This window comes from Microcebus murinus, chromosome 16 (assembly GCF_040939455.1).
Source record: "Microcebus murinus isolate Inina chromosome 16, M.murinus_Inina_mat1.0, whole genome shotgun sequence".
In the NCBI taxonomy this organism is placed as follows: domain Eukaryota; kingdom Metazoa; phylum Chordata; class Mammalia; order Primates; family Cheirogaleidae; genus Microcebus; species Microcebus murinus.
In genome coordinates this window covers 73342079-73352740 of record NC_134119.1, presented here as the reverse complement: position 1 = coordinate 73352740, position 10662 = coordinate 73342079, and positions in this window count along the sequence as shown.

Here is a 10662-nt window from a genome sequence, read left to right as displayed (position 1 = left end):
CCACACCCCAGGGTGGTTGGGGTCCAATGCAGCCCCGGCCAGGCCCAGGCCCCTTGGACTGGGCCACAGGAGGACACAGAGCAGGGTCCCGGCCCCCACGGTCGCGGTGCCGGCATTCTCCAAGGGCTTGGGGGTTTTCCAGAGGTAGGAGATGGAGGGGACTGGTTTCTTCAGCGCCCCACAGGCCACGCCACCCCACCCCACCCATGGGACACATCCCGAGAGACGCCCCTACACTCGCTCGCCTCCCCCATGCGCTGTGCCGCAGCCCTGGCCCGGGGGAATAGGCGGCAGCCCACCCACAGGGCTGGGGGCGCAGGTGAAAGGGGTTGTGCGCGAGGCCGGCCCCTGGCTGGGGGCAAAGGGCGAGCGCCCCACGCGTGCGCAGTCAGCGGCGGCCGGCGCCCTGGGAGTGGGGAGCGGGTAGGTGAAGGAGGCGAGGTGAGGAGAGGAGGGGGGCTGGAAGGTCCCCACCTTGGCGGGTCCAGCCGTGGAGGCACATCGTGTGTGTGTGTGTCTGTGTCTGTGTGTCTGTGTGTCTGTGTGTCTGTGTGTGGAGAGACAGCCCCCCACCCCGCCCCGTCCCTCACCTCAGTCCCGCGAACTCAACAGGCCCTGTCCGACCGGCGAACTCAACAGGCCCGGCCCGGCGCGGGGCAGAGCTATCGCGGGGAAGTGCAGTGAGACTCGGCTTCTTGAGCGGGGCAGGGGCGCCCTCCGCCGTCTAAGGCCACACCACCCTGAACGCTTCCCATCTCTTCTGATCTCCGAAGCTAAGCAGCTTCCGTCCTGGTTAGTACTTGCATGGGAGACCGCCTGGGAATACCGGGTGCCGGAGGCTTTTTTTTTTCTTTACTTTTCTTTTTTTTTTTGCCTCTCATTCTGTCCCCTTTCTGGGAGTGCTACTGCGGTGGCGGTGGCGGCGGCGGGTCCCGCGGATCGCCCCCACCCTCAGCGCCCCCCGGGGTGCCTGCCACCACAGCCCACACCGTGGGGCCTCCTCTTGTCCCGAGCCGCGGCACCGCCGCCACGCGGCAGCATGCGTGCCATCTGGACTGTCAGGTCTCAGACCAAAGGTCTGGTCTGTGGGAACCGACACGCTGGAGGAAACCTTGAGAGTCTGAGAGGGGAGGGAGTTCCGGAAGCATTCCAGGATGTAATTTGAGGGAGTATGTGACCAGAACTCGTCCCGTTGCTTTCGGGGTTCTATGGGCTACACCTAGGAATCTTTGGTGGTGGCACCAGATGTTGGGGGATCCGGAGTCACACCCAGACCTGCTCCACAGGCCTCCTTTTACTTTTCTTTTCGGATTCATTTTCTTAAAAAGTGTCTCTTATCTCTATTATTGCATTTTCTTTTCTCTCTCTTTCCAAGCAGATGATGGGAGTCCAAGCATTGAGGTGACATGTATTGCCCCTGCCCCCCAGCCCCTGTTTTCTTATTCATTTATTTCTCATTTTCTCCCAGCCTATTGTGAGGGTACCAAGGTTAAGGTCAGGTGCATTGCTCTTTCCCCGCCTCCCCCCTCGGGTCAGAGCTCCAAGCGCGCCCATCCCCCAGTTGGTGAGCACCCACCCCCTCCCTAATGGATGTGTATGTCCACCCCCTCCCCACGCCCGCCCGACACCCACCCGATGAAGGTGATTCCCCTCAGTCCACTTAGGTGTCCATCCGTTCCTACCAATTTGCTGGTGAGCGCGCTCACGTGGTGCTCGTGTGTCCATTCTTGGGATACTTGGCTTACTGGAACGGGTTCCAGCTCTGGCCAGGAGAGCACGAGAGGCGCCCTCTCACCGCTGCTCCTCATAGCCGAATGGCACTCCGTGGTGTCCACGCGCCACATGTTATTAATGCACTCCTGGATGGATGGGCACTCGGGTCGCTTCCACATCTTTGCGATTGTGAATTGTGCCCTAACTGTAACCCTAACCCTTACCCAGCCCGTCTCCTCTGCCCCTGCCTGACGCGCTACTCCCCGGCCAGGCCCGTCACTGTCCTGGGCCCCTGCCTGACCGGCTCCTTCCCGCCCGGCCTGTCACTGTCCTCTGCCCCTGCCTGACACCCTCCTCCCCGCCCGGCCCCTCACCTCGGCCCCTGCCTGACTCGCTCCTCCCCACCCGGCCGGTCACCGTCCTGGGCCCCTGCCTGACTCGCTCCTCCCCACCCGGCCGGTCACCGTCCTGGGCCCCTGCCTGACCGGCTCCTTCCCGCCCGGCCTGTCACCGTCCTCTGCCCCTGCCTGACACCCTCCTCCCCGCCCGGCCCCTCACCTCGACCCCTGCCTGACTCGCTCCTCCCCACCCGGCCGGTCACCGTCCTGGGCCCCTGCCTGACCGGCTCCTTCCCGCCCGGCCTGTCACCGTCCTCTGCCCCTGCCTTACACGCTCCTCCCCGCCCGTCACCCTCCTAGGACCCTGCCTGACCGGCTCCTCCATCGCCTGGGCCTTCCAAGGGCTTGGTGTGGACGCTGCTTCCAGGAAGCCCTCCGGGAACCCGGCAGCAGGGCGGCCTCAGCAGTCTGGCTCAGGTGCCCCGCTGTGCCGCGGGGGCCCAGCCTGGTGTCTTCCCTGAGGCCCTGCAGCTGCCGCTCCCCGCAAGGGGAGAGCCGGGGAGGTGGGGACCGCCTCCTGATGGGGACGTACACGCAGCTCTCCACGTCGGATTCCGGGGCTCTCTGTCCTGCCCGAAGGCCCAGCTGGCCTGCGGGTCATTAGAGTGGCAGAAATATCCTCAAACTGACATTGCGAGTCCGGTGGTTGTCTGCACTTTTGTGTGGGCACCCCAGGGAGGCCCAGGGGCTGGCTGGACAACGCGGTCTGCTCGGGTGCTTTGGAGTAGCAACCGATGCCCTGTGGACTTTGGTAGCAGCGTCTGAGGTGTCTCTGAGCCCTGCGCCATGTCGGGGGTGGGGAGGAGGAGGTGGAGGAGGAGGAGGAGGAGGAGGAGGAGGAGGAGGAAGAGGAGTGGGGGGAGGGAGGGGCCGTGACCTGCAGTCGTGTTCCCGGGGTGGCACGGCATGTGGCTTCTTGCACAGGCTGCTTGGCCTGGGCTCCCTGCACCTGGGCCTTTGGAGGACTGGCCCAGTGCTTGCCAACACTTCCTGCAGGGACCCAGAGCTGGGAGGTTGCATCTCCCAGCCCTGGGTCGGGCAGAACCCCAGCGGGCCATGCCCACAAGCTCTCTCAGCACGGGTCCCCCAGAGGGCTTCTTTGGGACCAGGATTCTCTTGCGGGTGATTTTTTAAGGTCTGGCCCCTGGATGGAGGGGCACCAGGGGTAGAGGAGCCGGAAGCGGAAGGAGGTGCCCATGCGAGGGGACACTTTCAGGCCAAGTCCCAGCTTCAGCCTCATCCTCCTGGGAACCCCCGGAGTGGACATCACACCTCCTGGTTGTCCCGCTCTGAGACAAGGAGCCGGGCTTCGCATTCCCACAGCAGCCAGTCGTGGGCTGCGGACACCTGGGGCGTTGGGAACTCCCTGGCTTCTCTTTGGATTACCATTTGGAGCTGCTTGGGAATTGTGCCGCCACACACACCCGAGTGCAGGTGTCTTCTGCACAGACTGCGGGCCTCGCTCTTCTGAACGCCGCTAGCTCGCCACCCACCCACGGGTGAACCTGGTCAGGGTACTTTCTCTCAGGGGCAGACTCTGATCCGGGCGGGCTACCGGTGTTTCTGTTTGCTCGTTTCTTTCTTCCGTTTCGGGAAAGGCTTCCTTACTGGGTTTGGAAATCTCCTATGCCTTTCCTCGCCTATGCTGTCAGCTTTAAAATTCTCTTTCAGTTGCCACCCTCACAGATGGATTAGGAAACTCTTTTCGGTGCATTCATTAGTGAAAAGACCTCAATGAAGCTCGAATCCAATATCTAATCGCCGACTTTTAGCAAGTCCACACCCCAGGGTGGTTGGGGTCCAATGCAGCCCCGGCCAGGCCCAGGCCCCTTGGACTGGGCCACAGGAGGACACAGAGCAGGGTCCCGGCCCCCACGGTCGCGGTGCCGGCATTCTCCAAGGGCTTGGGGGTTTTCCAGAGGTAGGAGATGGAGGGGACTGGTTTCTTCAGCGCCCCACAGGCCACGCCACCCCACCCCACCCATGGGACACATCCCGAGAGACGCCCCTACACTCGCTCGCCTCCCCCATGCGCTGTGCCGCAGCCCTGGCCCGGGGGAATAGGCGGCAGCCCACCCACAGGGCTGGGGGCGCAGGTGAAAGGGGTTGTGCGCGAGGCCGGCCCCTGGCTGGGGGCAAAGGGCGAGCGCCCCACGCGTGCGCAGTCAGCGGCGGCCGGCGCCCTGGGAGTGGGGAGCGGGTAGGTGAAGGAGGCGAGGTGAGGAGAGGAGGGGGGCTGGAAGGTCCCCACCTTGGCGGGTCCAGCCGTGGAGGCACATCGTGTGTGTGTGTGTGTGTGTCTGTGTCTGTGTGTCTGTGTGTCTGTGTGTGGAGAGACAGCCCCCCACCCCGCCCCGTCCCTCACCTCAGTCCCGCGAACTCAACAGGCCCTGTCCGACCGGCGAACTCAACAGGCCCGGCCCGGCGCGGGGCAGAGCTATCGCGGGGAAGTGCAGTGAGACTCGGCTTCTTGAGCGGGGCAGGGGCGCCCTCCGCCGTCTAAGGCCACACCACCCTGAACGCTTCCCATCTCTTCTGATCTCCGAAGCTAAGCAGCTTCCGTCCTGGTTAGTACTTGCATGGGAGACCGCCTGGGAATACCGGGTGCCGGAGGCTTTTTTTTTTCTTTACTTTTCTTTTTTTTTTGCCTCTCATTCTGTCCCCTTTCTGGGAGTGCTACTGCGGTGGCGGCGGCGGGTCCCGCGGATCGCCCCCACCCTCAGCGCCCCCCGGGGTGCCTGCCACCACAGCCCACACCGTGGGGCCTCCTCTTGTCCCGAGCCGCGGCACCGCCGCCACGCGGCAGCATGCGTGCCATCTGGACTGTCAGGTCTCAGACCAAAGGTCTGGTCTGTGGGAACCGACACGCTGGAGGAAACCTTGAGAGTCTGAGAGGGGAGGGAGTTCCGGAAGCATTCCAGGATGTAATTTGAGGGAGTATGTGACCAGAACTCGTCCCGTTGCTTTCGGGGTTCTATGGGCTACACCTAGGAATCTTTGGTGGTGGCACCAGATGTTGGGGGATCCGGAGTCACACCCAGACCTGCTCCACAGGCCTCCTTTTACTTTTCTTTTCGGATTCATTTTCTTAAAAAGTGTCTCTTATCTCTATTATTGCATTTTCTTTTCTCTCTCTTTCCAAGCAGATGATGGGAGTCCAAGCATTGAGGTGACATGTATTGCCCCTGCCCCCCAGCCCCTGTTTTCTTATTCATTTATTTCTCATTTTCTCCCAGCCTATTGTGAGGGTACCAAGGTTAAGGTCAGGTGCATTGCTCTTTCCCCGCCTCCCCCCTCGGGTCAGAGCTCCAAGCGCGCCCATCCCCCAGTTGGTGCGCACCCACCCCCTCCCTAATGGATGTGTATGTCCACACCCTCCCCACGCCCGCCCGACACCCACCCGATGAAGGTGATTCCCCTCAGTCCACTTAGGTGTCCATCCGTTCCTACCAATTTGCTGGTGAGCGCGCTCACGTGGTGCTCGTGTGTCCATTCTTGGGATACTTGGCTTACTGGAACGGGTTCCAGCTCTGGCCAGGAGAGCACGAGAGGCGCCCTCTCACCGCTGCTCCTCATAGCCGAATAGCACTCCGTGGTGTCCACGCGCCACATGTTATTAATGCACTCCTGGATGGATGGGCACTCGGGTCGCTTCCACATCTTTGCGATTGTGAATTGTGCCCTAACTGTAACCCTAACCCTTACCCAGCCCGTCTCCTCTGCCCCTGCCTGACGCGCTCCTCCCCGGCCAGGCCCGTCACTGTCCTGGGCCCCTGACTGACCGGCTCCTTCCCGCCCGGCCTGTCACCTTCCTCTGCCCCTGCCTGACACCCTCCTCCCCGCCCGGCCCCTCACCTCGGCCCCTGCCTGACTCGCTCCTCCCCACCCGGCCGGTCACCGTCCTGGGCCCCTGCCTGACCGGCTCCTTCCCGCCCGGCCTGTCACCGTCCTCTGCCCCTGCCTGACACCCTCCTCCCCGCTCGGCCCCTCACCTCGGCCCCTGCCTGACTCGCTCCTCCCCACCCGGCCGGTCACCGTCCTGGGCCCCTGCCTGACCGGCTCCTTCCCGCCCGGCCTGTCACCGTCCTCTGCCCCTGCCTTACACGCTCCTCCCCGCCCGTCACCCTCCTAGGACCCTGCCTGACCGGCTCCTCCATCGCCTGGGCCTTCCAAGGGCTTGGTGTGGACGCTGCTTCCAGGAAGCCCTCCGGGAACCCGGCAGCAGGGCGGCCTCAGCAGTCTGGCTCAGGTGCCCCGCTGTGCCGCGGGGGCCCAGCCTGGTGTCTTCCCTGAGGCCCTGCAGCTGCTGCTCCCCGCAAGGGGAGAGCCGGGGAGGTGGGGACCGCCTCCTGATGGGGACGTACACGCAGCTCTCCACGTCGGATTCCGGGGCTCTCTGTCCTGCCCGAAGGCCCAGCTGGCCTGCGGGTCCTTAGAGTGGCAGAAACATCCTCAAACTGACATTGCGAGTCCGGTGGTTGTCTGCACTTTTGTGTGGGCACCCCAGGGAGGCCCAGGGGCTGGCTGGACAACGCGGTCTGCTCGGGTGCTTTGGAGTAGCAACCGATGCCCTGTGGACTTTGGTAGCAGCGTCTGAGGTGTCTCTGAGCCCTGCGCCATGTCGGGGGTGGGGAGGAGGAGGTGGAGGAGGAGGAGGAGGAGGAGGAGGAGGAAGAGGAGTGGGGGGAGGGAGGGGCCGTGACCTGCAGTCGTGTTCCCGGGGTGGCACGGCATGTGGCTTCTTGCACAGGCTGCTTGGCCTGGGCTCCCTGCACCTGGGCCTTTGGAGGACTGGCCCAGTGCTTGCCAACACTTCCTGCAGGGACCCAGAGCTGGGAGGTTGCATCTCCCAGCCCTGGGTCGGGCAGAGCCCCAGCGGGCCATGCCCACAAGCTCTCTCTGCACGGGTCCCCCAGAGGGCTTCTTTGGGACCAGGATTCTCTTGCGGGTGATTTTTTAAGGTCTGGCCCCTGGATGGAGGGGCACCAGGGGTAGAGGAGCCGGAAGCGGAAGGGAGTGCCCATGCGAGGGGACACTTTCAGGCCAAGTCCCAGCTTCAGCCTCATCCTCCTGGGAACCCCCGGAGTGGACATCACACCTCCTGGTTGTCCCGCTCTGAGACAAGGAGCCGGGCTTCGCATTCCCACAGCAGCCAGTCGTGGGCTGCGGACACCTGGGGCGTTGGGAACTCCCTGGCTTCTCTTTGGATTACCATTTGGAGCTGCTTGGGAATTGTGCCGCCACACACACCCGAGTGCAGGTGTCTTCTGCACAGACTGCGGGCCTCGCTCTTCTGAACGCCGCTAGCTCGCCACCCACCCACGGGTGAACCTGGTCAGGGTACTTTCTCTCAGGGGCAGACTCTGATCCGGGCGGGCTACCGGTGTTTCTGTTTGCTCGTTTCTTTCTTCCGTTTCGGGAAAGGCTTCCTTACTGGGTTTGGAAATCTCCTATGCCTTTCCTCGCCTATTCTGTCAGCTTTAAAATTCTCTTTCAGTTGCCACCCTCACAGATGGATTAGGAAACTCTTTTCGGTGCATTCATTAGTGAAAAGACCTCAATGAAGCTCGAATCCAATATCTAATCGCCGACTTTTAGCAAGTCCACACCCCAGGGTGGTTGGGGTCCAATGCAGCCCCGGCCAGGCCCAGGCCCCTTGGACTGGGCCACAGGAGGACACAGAGCAGGGTCCCGGCCCCCACGGTCGCGGTGCCGGCATTCTCCAAGGGCTTGGGGGTTTTCCAGAGGTAGGAGATGGAGGGGACTGGTTTCTTCAGCGCCCCACAGGCCACGCCACCCCACCCCACCCATGGGACACATCCCGAGAGACGCCCCTACACTCGCTCGCCTCCCCCATGCGCTGTGCCGCAGCCCTGGCCCGGGGGAATAGGCGGCAGCCCACCCACAGGGCTGGGGGCGCAGGTGAAAGGGGTTGTGCGCGAGGCCGGCCCCTGGCTGGGGGCAAAGGGCGAGCGCCCCACGCGTGCGCAGTCAGCGGCGGCCGGCGCCCTGGGAGTGGGGAGCGGGTAGGTGAAGGAGGCGAGGTGAGGAGAGGAGGGGGGCTGGAAGGTCCCCACCTTGGCGGGTCCAGCCGTGGAGGCACATCGTGTGTGTGTGTGTGTGTGTCTGTGTCTGTGTGTCTGTGTGTCTGTGTGTCTGTGTGTGGAGAGACAGCCCCCCACCCCGCCCCGTCCCTCACCTCAGTCCCGCGAACTCAACAGGCCCTGTCCGACCGGCGAACTCAACAGGCCCGGCCCGGCGCGGGGCAGAGCTATCGCGGGGAAGTGCAGTGAGACTCGGCTTCTTGAGCGGGGCAGGGGCGCCCTCCGCCGTCTAAGGCCACACCACCCTGAACGCTTCCCATCTCTTCTGATCTCCGAAGCTAAGCAGCTTCCGTCCTGGTTAGTACTTGCATGGGAGACCGCCTGGGAATACCGGGTGCCGGAGGCTTTTTTTTTTCTTTACTTTTCTTTTTTTTTTGCCTCTCATTCTGTCCCCTTTCTGGGAGTGCTACTGCGGTGGCGGCGGCGGGTCCCGCGGATCGCCCCCACCCTCAGCGCCCCCCGGGGTGCCTGCCACCACAGCCCACACCGTGGGGCCTCCTCTTGTCCCGAGCCGCGGCACCGCCGCCACGCGGCAGCATGCGTGCCATCTGGACTGTCAGGTCTCAGACCAAAGGTCTGGTCTGTGGGAACCGACACGCTGGAGGAAACCTTGAGAGTCTGAGAGGGGAGGGAGTTCCGGAAGCATTCCAGGATGTAATTTGAGGGAGTATGTGACCAGAACTCGTCCCGTTGCTTTCGGGGTTCTATGGGCTACACCTAGGAATCTTTGGTGGTGGCACCAGATGTTGGGGGATCCGGAGTCACACCCAGACCTGCTCCACAGGCCTCCTTTTACTTTTCTTTTCGGATTCATTTTCTTAAAAAGTGTCTCTTATCTCTATTATTGCATTTTCTTTTCTCTCTCTTTCCAAGCAGATGATGGGAGTCCAAGCATTGAGGTGACATGTATTGCCCCTGCCCCCCAGCCCCTGTTTTCTTATTCATTTATTTCTCATTTTCTCCCAGCCTATTGTGAGGGTACCAAGGTTAAGGTCAGGTGCATTGCTCTTTCCCCGCCTCCCCCCTCGGGTCAGAGCTCCAAGCGCGCCCATCCCCCAGTTGGTGCGCACCCACCCCCTCCCTAATGGATGTGTATGTCCACCCCCTCCCCACGCCCTCCCGACACCCACCCGATGAAGGTGATTCCCCTCAGTCCACTTAGGTGTCCATCCGTTCCTACCAATTTGCTGGTGAGCGCGCTCACGTGGTGCTCGTGTGTCCATTCTTGGGATACTTGGCTTACTGGAACGGGTTCCAGCTCTGGCCAGGAGAGCACGAGAGGCGCCCTCTCACCGCTGCTCCTCATAGCCGAATAGCACTCCGTGGTGTCCACGCGCCACATGTTATTAATGCACTCCTGGATGGATGGGCACTCGGGTCGCTTCCACATCTTTGCGATTGTGAATTGTGCCCTAACTGTAACCCTAACCCTTACCCAGCCCGTCTCCTCTGCCCCTGCCTGACGCGCTCCTCCCCGGCCAGGCCCGTCACTGTCCTGGGCCCCTGCCTGACCGGCTCCTTCCCGCCCGGCCTGTCACCTTCCTCTGCCCCTGCCTGACACCCTCCTCCCCGCCCGGCCCCTCACCTCGGCCCCTGCCTGACTCGCTCCTCCCCACCCGGCCGGTCACCGTCCTGGGCCCCTGCCTGACCGGCTCCTTCCCGCCCGGCCTGTCACCGTCCTCTGCCCCTGCCTGACACCCTCCTCCCCGCCCGGCCCCTCACCTCGACCCCTGCCTGACTCGCTCCTCCCCACCCGGCCGGTCACCGTCCTGGGCCCCTGCCTGACCGGCTCCTTCCCGCCCGGCCTGTCACCGTCCTCTGCCCCTGCCTTACACGCTCCTCCCCGCCCGTCACCCTCCTAGGACCCTGCCTGACCGGCTCCTCCATCGCCTGGGCCTTCCAAGGGCTTGGTGTGGACGCTGCTTCCAGGAAGCCCTCCGGGAACCCGGCAGCAGGGCGGCCTCAGCAGTCTGGCTCAGGTGCCCCGCTGTGCCGCGGGGGCCCAGCCTGGTGTCTTCCCTGAGGCCCTGCAGCTGCCGCTCCCCGCAAGGGGAGAGCCGGGGAGGTGGGGACCGCCTCCTGATGGGGACGTACACGCAGCTCTCCACGTCGGATTCCGGGGCTCTCTGTCCTGCCCGAAGGCCCAGCTGGCCTGCGGGTCCTTAGAGTGGCAGAAACATCCTCAAACTGACATTGCGAGTCCGGTGGTTGTCTGCACTTTTGTGTGGGCACCCCAGGGAGGCCCAGGGGCTGGCTGGACAACGCGGTCTGCTCGGGTGCTTTGGAGTAGCAACCGATGCCCTGTGGACTTTGGTAGCAGCGTCTGAGGTGTCTCTGAGCCCTGCGCCATGTCGGGGGTGGGGAGGAGGAGGTGGAGGAGGAGGAGGAGGAGGAGGAGGAGGAGGAGGAAGAGGAGTGGGGGGAGGGAGGGGCCGTGACCTGCAGTC